Raw genomic sequence first — 18,973 nt, forward strand, 5'->3', positions numbered from 1 at the left:
TCAACAGAAAGGGATTTCATTCTCTGAAAGTTAAGGCAATTGAGATAAAAAATGATTTTTTGTAAACTGAATATTTTTCATAAACTTTGAAGTCAAACATCTCCTGTAAACATATGTATGAATGATACTACAGTACAAGTCAGATTATGGCATTTATGATTAACTGAATAAAAAACAAGGTGCATGTCCACAATGAAAAATAATATATTGATACACAAATAAATACAAAGCTGTCAAATGCATGGGTCTGTAATTCTTAGCATCTGCAATATTAATTTGACAAATACCCAAATAGTATGTTTTAGTGAAATTGATACAAAATCCGCACCTGTTAATGGGTGTACATACATGTACTGCCTGTGATTTCATTAAAAGAACTTGCTTATGCTTCAGGCTGTTGAAACACATAATAAATGTTGAAGGATGTTTTAAAACTGACAAATAAGAGGATTTTCCATTATCCCACCAATCACACATGTCATCAAACATTGTTCGTAATCCAGATTGTAAATTACTTTTATGTGGATGGTTTGGTGAACATAGCGGGGCATAAAGCAGCAGGGCCATCACCATAAATCAATCTGTGAGTCTGGAAGCTTCCGATTCCTGTGACGGAACAGACGACGGAGCTTTGCATAATAGATGACCGAAAAATAACGTTTCGTCGACCATAAGAACAGTCTAGTCTAGAAATGCTCTGCATGCTGTATGTTGTCATTTTAAAATGCTAAATATAACTTTTGAAATAAGCTTAATTTACTGTCTTCACATTAAAACACAGAAGGTTTAGACACATTTCTAAAGGCAGAGGAAGGCGTTGCCTTTGTATGTATCAATATACTGTTTGAAATTCCAGGCATACATTTATGTTCTATCCAAGGAAATAATAGATATCAACCAGCTTTAGCATGGAATGCTAACAGAGGCGATTGTAAATTAACAGTTTCCATAATCAAAAGAAATATCTGCTAAAAGTCTCACCTGCAGCACCAGGAAACGGAGAAGGCGATTGTCAATGACACCTGCGAGAATGAAGATAACATCGCTCTCTTTTATATCTTCTGTCATCACACAGCATGTATTCAGTGTCATCATGTCTTCTGTAAGACCAGTGATTCTTTGCTTTGAACCATGTAAATCCTCAATCGTCTTATTTAGTTAAATGTTCAAACTCTGAATGTCAGTACTTAACTTAGCTGCATTTCCTACTTCTGTCTCTTCTCTCATCACACAGCTTGAATTCGGTGTCATCAAATCCTCCCTTAGAGTGAGTGAGTATGGTTTTATGCCGCTTTTAGCAATATTCCAGCAATATTCCAGCAATATTCCAGCAATATTCCAGCAATATCACAGCGGGGGACACCAGAAATGGGCTTCACACATTGTATCCATGTTGGGAATCGAATCTGGGTCCTCGGCGTGACTAGCGAACGCTTTAACCAGTAGGCTACCTGACCACCCACCTCCCTCAGAGCAGTGGTCATTATCTTTGCATCACGGAGAACAGCTGCCATCTCATTCAGCTGCAGTTGTAAACTATGGGTGTCTTTGGTCTGCTGGCAACATAATTTTCAAGACTCTCTTTGTAAGTGTCTCGTTTCCTTTCAACATGTCTGAACTGTCATGCCACTGAGCGAAGTTGTGTCTTTGTGTTAGGAATACCAGCTTTCATGCTGTTAACTACATCTAGAACATGTCCGCTGATACTATTCCCAAAATAGTCTTCTAATGGAATGTCAGAAAATGCTTGTTTCACTTGCTTTATCAAGGCGGGAATGAACGTGTAAGCTAGTTCTTTTTTTCAGTGATAACTGACACATGTTAAAGTCTTGATATTAACAACTATCCTTCCCCTGCTTTGATATATGTGGCCAGGATGTGGCCAAACTGGTGTCATCATGAACGTCACTGACACCACACAACAACACAAGACTGAGAATTATAACTCTTTTCGTTTCCATTGCTCACAGTTACTATGGAGGTCGGCCCGACTCAAGTGTTTGGCAAAAGGCCAGCTCGGGCAAACGGGCATGTTGCGCCTCAATAGAAAACAGGATGGATCACTTTTTTCAGAATATTGTCTTTGATACAAAGAACGCAGTAATAGTCAAAGGTGTAGGCTACCACTTGTGAGGATAAGTCATTTTGGTTCTTTTATGAGAGCTTCATTTAATTATCTAATGTTTTGGTTTATCCTGGTTAATCATCCGGGTTATAGTCAGTGCATGGACAAGCACGTGGACGTAAGCAGAATGACATGAACTTGTGTAGGGTGTAAATGGCCGATAAAATTTGTAAGTATTAACAATATATATAAGGAACAACATGTAAATCATAACTAGCAATGCTATAACAAATGTAAATGATGTAAAAGGGTAAATTGCATGTTAAGAAGGTTGAAGTGTGTATCACAGATGTTTCGTTTAAAATCCGGAAAATAACATTGAAAATAACATAACATGTACTTACTACCTTAGTAACAAGTTGTAATATTTTTCCCATTTGTTTTTATTATAGCTTGTACCTGTCAACAATAGGCCTTACAATTAAAGGGCCAGTAAAGGAATTTGAAGGAAAGACATAATACAAATATCTGTCAATGATTCAAGACTAAATCAAAAATGTATTCATCGATATATGCTGAAGTTATAAAATAAACCATTCAAGACAGTGTACTGGATTATGGGTCAATGGCCAAAGCGTATCACCTACATAAAAGTACAAGAATTGTTTTATACATAACAAAGAATGTTATCTTCAGACATTAGAAGTGACACAGACAGCTGGATTGCTAGTGACAGAATGTCTAATGTAACAATAAATTAAGATGAAGTTCAGAGTGAAAGGATAATTCAACTGAATAAAGAAAGAGCGGGTATCCAATCTGCATTCACCAGAACTGAAAATCAGATAAATGGTCTCATTGTAAATAAGAATGCTAGTCCTACAGACATTGAACATGTTGAAGGATCAGTGAAATCAATTGAGAAAATCTTTGACAGTTTGACACAGAAAGTAAATCAGCTGAAGGAGATAGTGTGAGATGATGCAGAAAAGATTAGTAAACTGGACATGTACATGGATAAGATGTCAGATAGACTGAAAACAGTGATGTCTAGTGTACAGATGTGGCATCATGATACAGTAAAACCAAGTGATTCAGCGAGTCAGGTAGGAAGCCATGCAAGTAGTGGAAGCACGAGATTGAAGATTGCAGCAAGGAGAGCTGCACTGAAAGTCAAACAATCTGCTCTGAAGAAGAGTCAGGAACTGAAGTTAAAGAAATTTGAACTTGAATTACAAGAAGAGACTCTTCAAATGGAGACTGAGCTTGCAGCCGCTGAAGCTGAAATAAAGGCAATCAATGAAATCGATGGACCCCCTTCTGTTAAAGATGATGGTATAATGGGCACAAATCCCAAAACAGTGCATTTAGTGTTAAGTAACCCGATACCCAGTGATCAGCAACTCAATCCAAATGCAGTGTCTTGGACAAGCCATAATGATACTGTTCAACCACCACAGCCAGATAATACGCAGTATTAAATGTTACATTTGCTTCAGTTGCCAAAAGTTGAAATCATGAAATTTGATGGAAATCCTCTGCAATACTGGGCATTCATCAGGTCTTTTGACATTAGTATAGGGGAAACATCAATCAGCAACAGTGCTAAACTGAATAGGCTTTTACAGTACTGCACTGGGCATGCTCAAGAGGTTATAGAGTGCTGTGTAATCATGAATCCAGAGATTGGTTACATTCAAGCCAGAAAGTTACTGTTGGAGAGATTTGGCAATCAATATGTCATCGCTAAAGCAGGGGTGGATAAGGTGACAGAAGTCCCCAACTTGAAACCTAATGACAGTGCTGGACTGAGAAGATATGCGGATTCTGTTAGAAGCTGTGTGGTTTCACTTACAGCAATGAGCAGACTGGGCGAAATCGACAATCAATTGAGAATGAGAAAGATTGTAGAGAAGCTTCCCTTCTTTATTCAAGGTAGATGGAGAAAAGAAGCTGTAAATGTTTTAAAGCGCAATGGTCAGTATCCAGGAATTGGGCATCTTGCTGAATTTATAGAAATTGTTGCTGAAGAACTGGATGACCCGGTGTTTGGAATCAGTGTAAAGGATTCTACAGAGAAACCACCTCCACAAAGGACAAGCGTCAAGTGTAAGTCAGCTTCCAATTTTATTGCACAAGGGAACATTACTCAGGAAAACAGAAGCCTTCATGAACAGCCACAGAGAGCTTGTAAATGTTGTACTGGCAGTCATCCTCTTTACCAGTGTCCTACTTTCAAGAAGATGACTTTACAGAAGAGACTGGAGTTTACAATAAGACAGAAGTTGTGCTTTAATTGTTTCTCATCAAGGCATTTGTCATCTCGATGTATGAAGGACAGCATGTGTGACAATAGCAGTTGTAAACAACATAACCGGAAGCATTCCAGTTTGCTCCATGACAGTTCAAGGACATCTTTGAAATCTGTTAAAGAGCCGAGGCCAGACAGCCAGGATATGAATCCCACGTTACAATCTTCAAGTTGCAGTGAGCATGCAGAGAACAAGATTCAGTCAAGCTCAGTGTATGGAGTCAATGGGGCCGGAGGAACAAGAATAGCTCTCCCCATAGTTCCTGTCTGTGTGAAAGGATGTAGTGAACATGAAGTAATTAAGACTTATGCTTTGTTAGACCCAGGAAGCACAAATACCTTTTGTTCCAAAGACAAATACTTTGAAGTTGGATGGCAGTGGTGCTATGCTTTCTTTAAATACTCTTACTGACAAAAGCTATGAGTCTCAGACAGAGGTTGTCTCCCTTAGCTTAACAGACATCAATGGAAGACATGTTACAAACATGTCAAATGTATTTGTGCTCTCTCAGATGCCTGTGTTAGAAGGCAGTGCTGTATCACAGTGTGATGTTGACAAATGGAAACACTTTCAAGGGATTGAACTACCCAGGGTTGAAGGCAAATTTGCCAAAGTGACAGTGCTGATAGGTCAAGACAATCCGTTAGTTTTAACCCCACTTGAGGTGCGATCAGGGAAAGCTGATGAGCCCTATGCCACAAAAACAATATTCAGATGGGCCATCAGTGGACCTCTACAAAGAGGCATTCAGCAAGACATGACGTCCAACTTTGTGCAAGTTGAAGCTAACTTAGAATCACAAGTCGAGAAGTTCTGGCATCTGGACAATGTGAGTGATGGAAGATCACAACTTTCATTCCATGACAAGCAGGTCATTCGATTATGGGACAATACTGTTGAGAGGGAGAAGAGGCATCACAAGGTACCTATACCTTTCAAAGTAAATCCCCCTAATTTGCCTAACAATTTCTGCATGGCAGAAACCCGCCTAGTATCATTAACCAAGAAGCTGTCTAGGAATGATGATATGTATGAGCATTACAAAGCAGGTATTGATGACATGGTGTACAAAGGCTATGCAGAGAAGGTTCCTGATGATGAAGTATGTATTGATGATGGATCAGTCTGGTACCTCCCTCATCATGTAGTCACCAGTGACAAGAAGCCAGGGAAATTCAGAATTGTGTTTGACTGTTCAGCCACGTTTGGTGGAATCAGCTTAAATGAATCAGTTCATCAAGGTCCAGATTTAACCAATACTTTGATGGGTGTACTGTTGCGCTTCCGTGAGAAAAGGATTGCCATCGCCGGTGATATTGAATCAATGTATCACAGAGTAAAGGTTGCTGATCAACATCGCAATGCTTTGAGGTTCCTTTGGTGGAAGAATGGTGAACTAGGTGGAGATATAGAGGTCTATAGGATGACATCACATCTATTTGGTGGCATATGGAGCTCCAGTTGTGCCAATTATGCACTGAGGAAAGCTGCAGCAGACAATGTGGATGATTTTGATAAAGATACAATTCAGACTGTTACTGACAATTTTTATGTAGATGATTGTCTGAAATCTGTTGATTCCAAGGAGAAAGGTATCAAGTTTGTTCAGAATGTGTGTGATCTCCTACAGAGAGGAGGTTTAAGGCTCACAAAATGGACCAGTAATAGTAGAACAGTACTCCAGAGTATCCCAGTTGAGGAAAGAGCCAAAGAGTTGAAAGACATCAATCTGTGCGATGATGAGCTCCCTCAAGAGAAGGCTCTTGGCGGGAAATGGGACACTGAAACTGATCAGCTTGGTTTCAAATTCCAACCAAAGAATAGGCCTGCAACCAAGAGAGGTCTCCTCAGTATACTTACCTCTGTCTATGATCCAATAGGATTCTTGTCACCACTGATCTTAAAGGCAAAGATGATATTTCAGGATGAATGTCGACTCTGAAAAGGATGGACAAACTGGCTGTCTAAGCTGTGTCATATTGAAGACTTCACTGTCCCAAGATGTGTGATTCCGAATGACTTTTGTGAAATGATGTCTGCTGAATTACACCATTTTCCGGATGCTTCAACAGCAGGATATGGTGCTGTATCGTATGTCAGGATCGTTGATTCATGTGGAAGAATCCATTGCTCCTTTCTGATGGCGAAGTCGAGATTAGCGCCAATCAAAAGTATCACAATACCAAGGCTTGAACTCTGTGCGGCTGTGCTGAGTGTAAAACTTGATGAAATGTTACGCAAAGAACTGAGAATGGAAACCGAACAATCTTCATTTTGGACAGACAGCATGATAGTACTACACTATATCAAAAATGACTTTCAAAGATACCAAACGTTTTTCGCCAACAGAGTGACACAAATTCGTGAAGGTTCTTCACCACAAAGTTGGAGATAATATGTCCCATCATCACTCAATCCCGCTGATGATGCATCTCGTGAACTTGATGCTGATGAACTACTTGCAAAGGGAAACTGGTTGCAGGGACCGAGCTTCCTGTGGGAGAATAAAGATACTTGGCAAAAACACCAACAGTACTTCCTGTGTCAGGAGAGGATTTGGAAGTTAAGAAAGTGAAGGTCAACTTTGCAAGTTCTGACAAGGTTGAACCATCCACTACAGATCGACTCCTTAGCCGATATTCCTCTTGGTACCACCTCAAGAAAATGGTTGCTTGGATACTGAGACTAAAGCACTGTTTGTTAAAACATGTCCGAGAGGGAAATTCTGAAGAAAGGATTTCCATGGAACCTCTTGTTGTTTCCGAGATGAAACAAGCTGAAACTGAAATTGTTAGGTACACTCAGAATCTTGCATTTCGGCTTGAAGTGGAATGTCTTCTAAATGACCGCTCCATCACAAAATCAAGCCCAATTTACTTACTTGAACCATTCTTGAATCAAGATGGAATACTATGTGTAGGAGGGCGTTTGAATAATGCTCCAATATCTGAAGAATCTAAACATCAGATGATCCTACCAAAAGGACATGATATTGTCACGTTGATTGTTCGTTGTTATCATGAATAATTAGGTCATTCAGGGACTGAGCATGTTCTGTCACATGTAAGACAAAGGTTCTGGGTCATCAGTGCTCGCAGAACAATCAGAAAAGTACTGAAAGACTGTGTCAAATGCAAACGATTACAAGGAAAACGCTCCCATCAGAAAATGGCAAATCTACCAGAAGACCGAGTCACACCTGGAAAACCACCATTTGCTCACACAGGTGTGGATTGTTTTGGACCGTTTCTGATCAAACGTGGGAGAAGCGAAGTTAAGGGATATGGTTGTATCTTTACCTGTTTAACAACAAGAGCTATTCACCTTGAGAAGCTAGACAGCATGGACACGGATTCCTTCATAAATTCTTTGAGATGGTTTGAAGCACGAAGAGGCGTCCCACATATAGTACGTTCTGATAATGGAACCAACTTTCGAGGAGCTCAGAAGGAATTAAGAGAAGCAATTCTGTCATGGAATCACCATGAAATCCAGGAACACATGCTACAGAAAGAAATTCAGTGGATGTTTAATCCCCCATCTGCCTCTCACATGGGAGGAGTTGGGGAGAGACAGATTAGGACCGTGAGGAAAGTACTGAATGCATTATTGTATCAACAGTATGGCCTGCATGATGAAGGATTGTCAACATTGTTCTGTGAAGTGGAGGCAATTGTCAACACTAGGCCAATAACCATCGTATCTGACAGCCCCAGTGATATGGAGCCACTTACACCAAATCATATCTTGTTGCTGAGATCAGGAAATTCCTCACCTCCAGGTTCAGTTCCTTGCGGACCAGTTCTTGAAATGATGGCTCAAGGAATACTTACCAGGCTAACAGCTCCGTCAAAAGTGGTTACAATCTACAGTGAATCTCCAAGTGGGAGACATAGTGCTACTTGTAAATGATAATTCTCCAAGATGTGTGTGCCCTCTCGCGAGAATCACAAATGTGTTCCCGGGCAAAGATGGTCTAGTGCGATCGATTGAAGTGAAAACTAAAGACTCTCTGTTAATAAGGCCAATAAGCAAAGTGTGTCTACTAGAATCAGTTTATGATGCATGAAAGTGATGAAACAAAAGACCACGATGTGAGATGGAAATAAAAACCTGAGCGGTTGAACATTGAATGTGAAGGACTGATATGACCTTAATATGGAGTTATAATGTTAAATGTTTCACATTTAAGGGGCCGGGAATGTAGGCTACCACTTGTGAGGATAAGTCATTTTAGTTCTTTTATGAGAGCTTCATTTAATTCTCTAATGTTTTGGTTTATCCTGGTTAATCATCCGGGTTATAGTCAGTGCATGGACAAGCACGTGGACGTAAGCAGAATGACATGAACTTGTGTAGGGTGTAAATGGTCCATAAAATTTGTAAGTATTAACAATATATATAAGGAACAACATGTAAATCATAACTAGCAATGCTATAACAAATGTAAATTGTGTAAAAGGGTAAATTGCATGTTGAGAAGGTTGAAGTGTGTATCACAGATGTTTCGTTTAAAATCCGAAAATAACATAACATGTACTTACTACCTTAGTTACAAGTTGTAATATTTCCCATTTGTTTTTATTATAGCTTTTACCTGTCAACAATAGGCCTTACAATTAAAGGGCCAGTAAAAGAATTTGAATGAAAGACATAATACAAAATATCTGTCAATATTTCAAAACTGAACCAAGAATGTATTCATCAATCTATGCTGAAGTTATAAAATAAACCATTCAAGACAGTGTACTGGATTATGTGTCAATGGCCAAAGTGTATCACCTACAGATGTGACTGTTGTATTGTGTACAGATGTGACTGATGTATTGTGTACAGATGTGACTGTTGTATTGTGTACAGATGTGACTGTTGTATTGTGTACAGATGTCACTGTTGTATTGTGTACAGATGTGACTGTTGTATTGTGTACAGATGTGACTGATGTATTGTGTACAGATGTGACTGTTGTATTGTGTACAGATGTGTCTGTTGTATTGTGTACAGATGTCACTGTTGTATTGTGTACAGATGTGACTGTTGTATTGTGTACAGATGTGACTGTTGTATTGTGTACAGATGTGACTGTTGTATGTGGCTGTAATGTGAGATATTGACTGTTGTATCCGACATGGATGTGACTGTTGTATTGTGTACAGATGTGACTGTTGTATGTGTCTGTAATGTGAGACATTGACTGTTGTATCCGACATGGATGTGACTGTTGTATTGTGTACAGATGTCACTGTTGTATGTGGCTGTAATGTGAGATATTGACTGTTGTATCCGACATGGATGTGACTGTTGTATTGTGTACAGATGTGGGTGTTGTACGTGGCTGTAATGTGAGATATTGACTGTTGTATCCGACATGGATGTGACTGTTGTATTGTGTACAGATGTGACTGTTGTATGTGTCTGTAATGTGAGACATTGACTGTTGTATCCGACATGGATGTGACTGTTGTATTGTGTACAGATGTCACTGTTGTATGTGGCTGTAATGTGAGATATTGACTGTTGTATCCGACATGGATGTGACTGTTGTATTGTGTACAGATGTGGGTGTTGTACGTGGCTGTAATGTGAGATATTGACTGTTGTATCCGACATGGATGTGACTGTTGTATTGAGTACAGATGTGACTGTTGTATGTGGCTGTAATGTGAGATATTGACTGTTGTATCCGACATGGATGTGACTGTTGTATTGTGTACAGATGTCACTGTTGTATGTGTCTGTAATGTGAGACATTGACTGTTGTATCCGACATGGATGTGACTGTTGTATTGTGTACAGATGTCACTGTTGTATGTGGCTGTAATGTGAGATATTGACTGTTGTATCCGACATGGATGTGACTGTTGTATTGTGTACAGATGTGGGTGTTGTACGTGGCTGTAATGTGAGATATTGACTGTTGTATCCGACATGGATGTGACTGTTGTATTGTGTACAGATGTGACTGTTGTATGTGGCTGTAATGTGAGATATTGACTGTTGTATCCGACATGGATGTGACTGTTGTATTGTGTACAGATGTGACTGTTGTATGTGTCTGTAATGTGAGACATTGACTGTTGTATCCGACATGGATGTGACTGTTGTATTGTGTACAGATGTCACTGTTGTATGTGGCTGTAATGTGAGATATTGACTGTTGTATCCGACATGGATGTGACTGTTGTATTGTGTACAGATGTGACTGTTGTATGTGGCTGTAATGTGAGATATTGACTGTTGTATCCGACATGGATGTGACTGTTGTATTGTGTACAGATGTGACTGTTGTATGTGGCTGTAATGTGAGATATTGACTGTTGTATCCGACATGGATGTGACTGTTGTATTGTGTACAGATGTCACTGTTGTATGTGGCTGTAATGTGAGATATTGACTGTTGTATCCGACATGGATGTGACTGTTGTATTGTGTACAGATGTGACTGTTATATGTGGCTGTAATATGAGATATTGACTGTTGTATCCGACATGGATGTGACTGTTGTATTGTGTACAGATGTGACTGTTGTATGTGGCTGTAATGTGAGATATTGACTGTTGTATCCGGCATGGATGTGACTGTTGTATTGTGTACAGATGTGTCTGTTGTATGTGGCTGTAATGTGAGACATTGACTGTTGTATCCGACATGGATGTGACTGTTGTATTGTGTACAGATGTGACTGTTGTATGTGGCTGTAATGTGAGATATTGACTGTTGTATCCGACATGGATGTGACTGTTGTATTGTGTACAGATGTGGGTGTTGTACGTGGCTGTAATGTGAGATATTGACTGTTGTATCCGACATGGATGTGACTGTTGTATTGTGTACAGATGTGACTGTTGTACGTGGCTGTAATGTCAGATATTGACTGTTGTATCCGACATGGATGTGACTGTTGTATTGTGTACAGATGTGACTGTTATATGTGGCTGTAATATGAGATATTGACTGTTGTATCCGACATGGATGTGACTGTTGTATTGTGTACAGATGTGTCTGTTGTATGTGACTGTAATGTGAGACATTGACTGTTGTATCCGACATGGATGTGACTGTTGTATTGTGTACATATGTGACTGTTGTATGTGGCTGTAATGTGAGATATTGACTGTTGTATCCGACATGGATGTGACTGTTGTATTGTGTACAGATGTGACTGTTGTATGTGGCTGTAATGTGAGATATTGACTGTTGTATCCGACATGGATGTGACTGTTGTATTGTGTACAGATGTGACTGTTGTATGTGTCTGTAATGTGAGATATTGACTGTTGTATCCGACATGGATGTGACTGTTGTATTGTGTACAGATGTCACTGTTGTATGTGGCTGTAATGTGAGATATTGACTGTTGTATCCGACATGGATGTGACTGTTGTATTGTGTACAGATGTCACTGTTGTATGTGGCTGTAATGTGAGATATTGACTGTTGTATCCGACATGGATGTGACTGTTGTATTGTGTACAGATGTGACTGTTATATGTGGCTGTAATATGAGATATTGACTGTTGTATCCGACATGGATGTGACTGTTGTATTGTGTACAGATGTCACTGTTGTATGTGGCTGTAATGTGAGATATTGACTGTTGTATCCGGCATGGATGTGACTGTTGTATTGTGTACAGATGTGTCTGTTGTATGTGGCTGTAATGTGAGACATTGACTGTTGTATCCGACATGGATGTGACTGTTGTATTGTGTACAGATGTGACTGTTGTATGTGGCTGTAATGTGAGATATTGACTGTTGTATCCGACATGGATGTGACTGTTGTATTGTGTACAGATGTCACTGTTGTATGTGGCTGTAATGTGAGATATTGACTGTTGTATCCGACATGGATGTGACTGTTGTATTGTGTACAGATGTGACTGTTGTATGTGTCTGTAATGTGAGACATTGACTGTTGTATCCGACATGGATGTGACTGTTGTATTGTGTACAGATGTCACTGTTGTATGTGGCTGTAATGTGAGATATTGACTGTTGTATCCGACATGGATGTGACTGTTGTATTGTGTACAGATGTGACTGTTGTATGTGGCTGTAATGTGAGATATTGACTGTTGTATCCGACATGGCTCTGACTGTTGTATTGTGTACAGATGTGGGTGTTGTACGTGGCTGTAATGTGAGATATTGACTGTTGTATCCGACATGGATGTGACTGTTGTATTGTGTACAGATGTGACTGTTGTACGTGGCTGTAATGTCAGATATTGACTGTTGTATCCGACATGGATGTGACTGTTGTATTGTGTACAGATGTCACTGTTGTATGTATCTGTAATGTGAGATATTGACTGTAGTATCCGACATGGATGTGACTGTTGTATTGTGTACAGATGTGACTGTTGTATGTGGCTGTAATGTGAGATATTGACTGTTGTATCCAACATGGATGTGACTGTTGTATTGTGTACAGATGTGACTGTTGTATGTAGCTGTAATGTGAGATATTGACTGTTGTATCCGACATGGATGTGACTGTTGTATTGTGTACAGATGTGGCTGTTGTATGTGGCTGTAATGTGAGATATTGACTGTTGTATCCGACATGGATGTGACTGTTGTATTGTGTACAGATGTGACTGTTATATGTGACTGTAATGTGAGATATTGACTGTTGTATCCGACATGGATGTGACTGTTGTATCCCACATGGATGTGACTGTTGTATGTGGCTGTAATGTGAGATATTGACTGTTGTATCCGACATGGATGTGACTGTTGTATTGTGTACAGATGTGACTGTTGTATGTGGCTGTAATGTGAGATATTGAGTGTTGTATCCGACATGGATGTGACTGTTGTATCCGACATGGATGTGACTGTTGTATGTGGCTGTAATGTGAGATATTGACTGTTGTATCCGACATGGATGTGACTGTTGTATCCGACATGGATGTGACTGTTGTATGTGGCTGTAATGTGAGATATTGACTGTTGTATCCGACATGGATGTGACTGTTGTATTGTGTACAGATGTCACTGTTGTATGTGGCTGTAATGTGAGATATTGACTGTTGTATCCGACATGGATGTGACTGTTGTATTGTGTACAGATGTCACTGTTGTACGTGGCTGTAATGTGAGATATTGACTGTTGTATCCGACATGGATGTGACTGTTGTACTGTGTACAGATGTGACTGTTGTATGTGGCTGTAATGTGAGATATTGACTGTTGTATCCGACATGGATGTGACTGTTGTATTGTGTACAGATGTCACTGTTGTATGTGGCTGTAATGTGAGATATTGACTGTTGTATTCGACATGGATGTGACTGTTGTATTGTGTACAGATGTCACTGTTGTATGTGGCTGTAATGCGAGATATTGACTGTTGTATCCGACATGGATGTGACTGTTGTATTGTGTACAGATGTCACTGTTGTATGTGGCTGTAATGTGAGATATTGACTGTTGTATCCGACATGGATGTGACTGTTGTATTGTGTACAGATGTCACTGTTGTATGTGGCTGTAATGTTAGACATTGACTGTTGTATCCGACATGGATGTGACTGTTGTATTGTGTACAGATGTGACTGTTGTATGTGGCTGTAATGTGAGATATTGACTGTTGTATCCGACATGGATGTGACTGTTGTATTGTGTACAGATGTGGCTGTTGTATGTGGCTGTAATGTGAGATATTGACTGTTGTATCCGACATGGATGTGACTGTTGTATTGTGTACAGATGTCACTGTTGTATGTGGCTGTAATGTGAGATATTGACTGTTGTATCCGACATGGATGTGACTGTTGTATCCGACATGGATGTGACTGTTGTATGTGGCTGTAATGTGAGATATTGACTGTTGTATCCGACATGGATGTGACTGTTGTATTGTGTACATATGTGACTGTTGTACGTGGCTGTAATGTGAGATATTGACTGTTGTATCCGACATGGATGTGACTGTTGTATGTGGCTGTAATGTGAGATATTGACTGTTGTATCCGACATGGATGTGACTGTTGTATTGTGTACATATGTCACTGTTGTATGTGGCTGTAATGTGAGATATTGACTGTTGTATCCGACATGGATGTCACTGTTGTATTGTGTACAGATGTCACTGTTGTATGTGGCTGTAATGTGAGATATTGACTGTTGTATCCGACATGGATGTGACTGTTGTATTGTGTACAGATGTGGCTGTTGTATGTGGCTGTAATGTGAGATATTGACTGTTGTATCCGACATGGATGTGACTGTTGTATTGTGTACAGATGTCACTGTTGTATGTGGCTGTAATGTGAGATATTGACTGTTGTATCCGACATGGATGTGACTGTTGTATTGTGTACAGATGTGGCTGTTGTATGTGACTGTAATGTGAGATATTGACTGTTGTATCCGACATGGATGTGACTGTTGTATTGTGTACAGATGTCACTGTTGTATGTGGCTGTAATGTGAGATATTGACTGTTGTATCCGACATGGATGTGACTGTTGTATGTGGCTGTAATGTGAGATATTGACTGTTGTATCCGACATGGATGTGACTGTTGTATTGTGTACAGATGTCACTGTTGTATGTGGCTGTAATGTGAGATATTGACTGTTGTATCCGACATGGATGTGACTGTTGTATTGTGTACAGATGTGGCTGTTGTATGTGGCTGTAATGTGAGATATTGACTGTTGTATCCGGCATGGATGTGACTGTTGTATTGTGTACAGATGTCACTGTTGTATGTGGCTGTAATGTGAGATATTGACTGTTGTATCCGACATGGATGTGACTGTTGTATTGTGTACAGATGTGACTGTTGTATGTGGCTGTAATGTGAGATATTGACTGTTGTATCTGACATGGATGTGACTGTTGTATTGTGTACAGATGTGGCTGTTGTATGTGGCTGTAATGCGAGATATTGACTGTTGTATCCGACATGGATGTGACTGTTGTATTGTGTACATATGTGACTGTTGTATGTGGCTGTAATGTGAGATATTGACTGTTGTATCCGACATGGCTGTGACTGTTGTATTGTGTACAGATGTGGCTGTTGTATGTGGCTGTAATGTGAGATATTGACTGTTGTATCCGACATGGATGTGACTGTTGTATTGTGTACAGATGTGACTGTTGTATGTGGCTGTAATGTGAGATATTGACTGTTGTATCCGACATGGATGTGACTGTTGTATTGTGTACAGATGTCACTGTTGTATGTGGCTGTAATGTGAGATATTGACTGTTGTATCCGACATGGATGTGACTGTTGTATGTGGCTGTAATGTGAGATATTGACTGTTGTATCCGACATGGATGTGACTGTTGTATTGTGTACAGATGTGACTGTTGTATGTGGCTGTAATGTGAGACATTGACTGTTGTATCCGACATGGATGTGACTGTTGTATTGTGTACAGATGTGGCTGTTGTATGTGGCTGTAATGTGAGATATTGACTGTTGTATCCGACATGGATGTGACTGTTGTATTGTGCACAGATGTGACTGTTGTATGTGGCTGTAATGTGAGATATTGACTGTTGTATCCGACATGGATATGACTGTTGTATTGTGTACAGATGTCACTGTTGTATGTGGCTGTAATGTGAGATATTGACTGTTGTATCCGACATGGATGTGACTGTTGTATCCGACATGGATGTGACTGTTGTATTGTGTACAGATGTCACTGTTGTATGTGGCTGTAATGTGAGATATTGACTGTTGTATCCGACATGGATGTGACTGTTGTATTGTGTACAGATGTGACTGTTCTACGTGGCTGTAATGTGAGATATTGACTGTTGTATCCGACATGGATGTGACTGTTGTATTGTGTACAGATGTGACTGTTGTATGTGACTGTAATGTAAGATATTGACTGTTGTATCCGACATGGATGTGACTGTTGTATTGTGCACAGATGTGACTGTTGTATGTGGCTGTAATGTGAGATATTGACTGTTGTATCCGACATGGATGTGACTGTTGTATTGTGTACAGATGTGACTGTTGTATGTGGCTGTAATGCGAGATATTGACTGTTGTATCCGGCATGGATGTGACTGTTGTATTGTGTACAGATGTCACTGTTGTATGTGGCTGTAATGTAAGATATTGACTGTTGTATCCGGCATGGATGTCACTGTTGTATTGTGTACAGATGTCACTGTTGTATGTGGCTGTAATGTGAGATATTGACTGTTGTATCCGACATGGATGTGACTGTTGTATTTTGTACAGATGTGGCTGTTGTATGTGGCTGTAATGTGAGATATTGACTGTTGTATCCGACATGGATGTGACTGTTGTATTGTGTACAGATGTCCCTGTTGTATGTGACTGTAATGTGAGATATTGACTGTTGTATCCGACATGGATGTGACTGTTGTATTGTGTACAGATGTCACTGTTGTATGTGGCTGTAATGTGAGATATTGACTGTTGTATCCGACATGGATGTGACTGTTGTATTGTGTACAGATGTGGCTGTTGTATGTGGCTGTAATGTGAGATATTGACTGTTGTATCCGACATGGATGTGACTGTTGTATTGTGTACAGATGTCCCTGTTGTATGTGACTGTAATGTGAGATATTGACTGTTGTATCCGACATGGATGTCACTGTTGTATTGTGTACAGATGTCACTGTTGTATGTGGCTGTAATGTGAGATATTGACTGTTGTATCCGACATGGATGTGACTGTTGTATTGTGTACAGATGTCACTGTTGTATGTGGCTGTAATGTGAGATATTGACTGTTGTATCCGACATGGATGTGACTGTTGTATGTGGCTGTAATGTGGAAATTGACTGTTGTATCCGACATGGATGTGACTGTTGTATTGTGTACAGATGTGGCTGTTGTATGTGGCTGTAATGTGAGATATTGACTGTTGTATCCGACATGGATGTGACTGTTGTATTGTGTACAGATGTGACTGTTGTATGTGGCTGTAATGTGAGATATTGACTGTTGTATCCGACATGGATGTGACTGTTGTATTGTGTACAGATGTGACTGTTGTATGTGGCTGTAATGTGAGATATTGACTGTTGTATCCGACATGGATGTGACTGTTGTATTGTGTACAGATGTGACTGTTGTATGTGGCTGTAATGTGAGATATTGACTGTTGTATCCGACATGGATGTGACTGTTGTATTGTGTACAGATGTGGCTGTTGTATGTGGCTGTAATGTGAGATATTGACTGTTGTATCCGACATGGATGTGACTGTTGTATTGTGTACATATGTGACTGTTGTATGTGGCTGTAATGTGAGATATTGACTGTTGTATCCGATATGGATGTGACTGTTGTACGTGGCTGTAATGTGATATATTGATTGTTGTATCCGACATGGATTTGACTGTTGTATTGTGTACAGATGTGACTGTTCTACGTGGCTGTAATGTGAGATATTGACTGTTGTATCCGACATGGATGTGACTGTTGTATTGTGTACAGATGTGACTGTTCTACGTGGCTGTAATGTGAGATATTGACTGTTGTATCCGACATGGATGTGACTGTTGTATCCGACATGGCTGTGACTGTTGTATTGTGTACAGATGTGACTGTTGTACGTGGCTGTAATGTAAGATATTGACTGTTGTATCCGACATGGATGTGACTGTTGTATTGTGTACAGATGTCACTGTTGTATGTGACTGTAATGTGAGATATTGACTGTTGTATCCGACATGGATGTGACTGTTGTATTGTGTACATATGTCACTGTTGTATGTGGCTGTAATGTAAGATATTGACTGTTGTATCCGACATGGATGTGACTGTTGTATTGTGTACAGATGTGACTGTTCTACGTGGCTGTAATGTGAGATATTGACTGTTGTATCCGACATGGATGTGACTGTTGTATTGTGTACAGATGTGACTGTTGTATGTGGCTGTAATGTGAGATATTGACTGTTGTATCCGACATGGATGTGACTGTTGTATTGTGTACAGATGTGACTGTTGTATGTGGCTGTAATGTGAGATATTGACTGTTGTATCCGACATGGATGTGACTGTTGTATTGTGTACATATGTCACTGTTGTATGTGGCTGTAATGTGAGATATTGACTGTTGTATCCGACATGGATTTGACTGTTGTATTGTGTACAGATGTCCCTGTTGTATGTGGCTGTAATGTCAGATATTGACTGTTGTATCCGACATGGATGTGACTGTTGTATTGTGTACAGATGTGACTGTTGTACGTGGCTGTAATGTGAGATATTGACTGTTGTATCCGACATGGATGTGACTGTTGTATTGTGTACAGATGTGACTGTTGTATGTGGCTGTAATGTGAGATATTGACTGTTGTATCCGACATGGATGTGACTGTTGTATTGTGTACAGATGTGACTGTTGTATTGTGTACAGATGTGGCTGTTGTATGTGGCTGTAATGTGAGATATTGACTGTTGTATCCGACATGGCTGTGACTGTTGTATTGTGTACAGATGTGACTGTTGTATGTGGCTGTAATGTGAGATATTGACTGTTGTATCCGACATGGATGTGACTGTTGTATTGTGTGCATATGTGACTGTTGTACGTGGCTGTAATGTGAGATATTGACTGTTGTATCC

General features: G+C 39.9%; 2 protein-coding genes across 2 annotated transcripts in view; both read left to right on the forward strand.

Annotated features, from left to right (window-relative positions):
• LOC124128861 overlaps positions 1–18,973 on the forward strand; it is a 303,995-nt gene that overhangs the window by 62,470 nt on the left and 222,552 nt on the right. The gene's annotated exons all lie outside the window — the stretch shown is intronic.
• LOC124128006 (p53-induced death domain-containing protein 1-like) overlaps positions 8,682–18,973 on the forward strand; it is a 31,017-nt gene continuing 20,725 nt past the window's right edge. Inside the window, exon 1 of the mRNA XM_048395612.1 lies at positions 8,682–8,759. The gene's annotated coding sequence lies outside the window, so the exon portion shown is untranslated. The remainder of the gene's footprint in view (positions 8,760–18,973) is intronic.

Source organism: Haliotis rufescens, unplaced genomic scaffold, assembly GCF_023055435.1.
Source record: "Haliotis rufescens isolate VD_foot unplaced genomic scaffold, xgHalRufe1.0.p SCAF_14, whole genome shotgun sequence".
In the NCBI taxonomy this organism is placed as follows: Eukaryota; Metazoa; Mollusca; class Gastropoda; order Lepetellida; family Haliotidae; genus Haliotis; species Haliotis rufescens.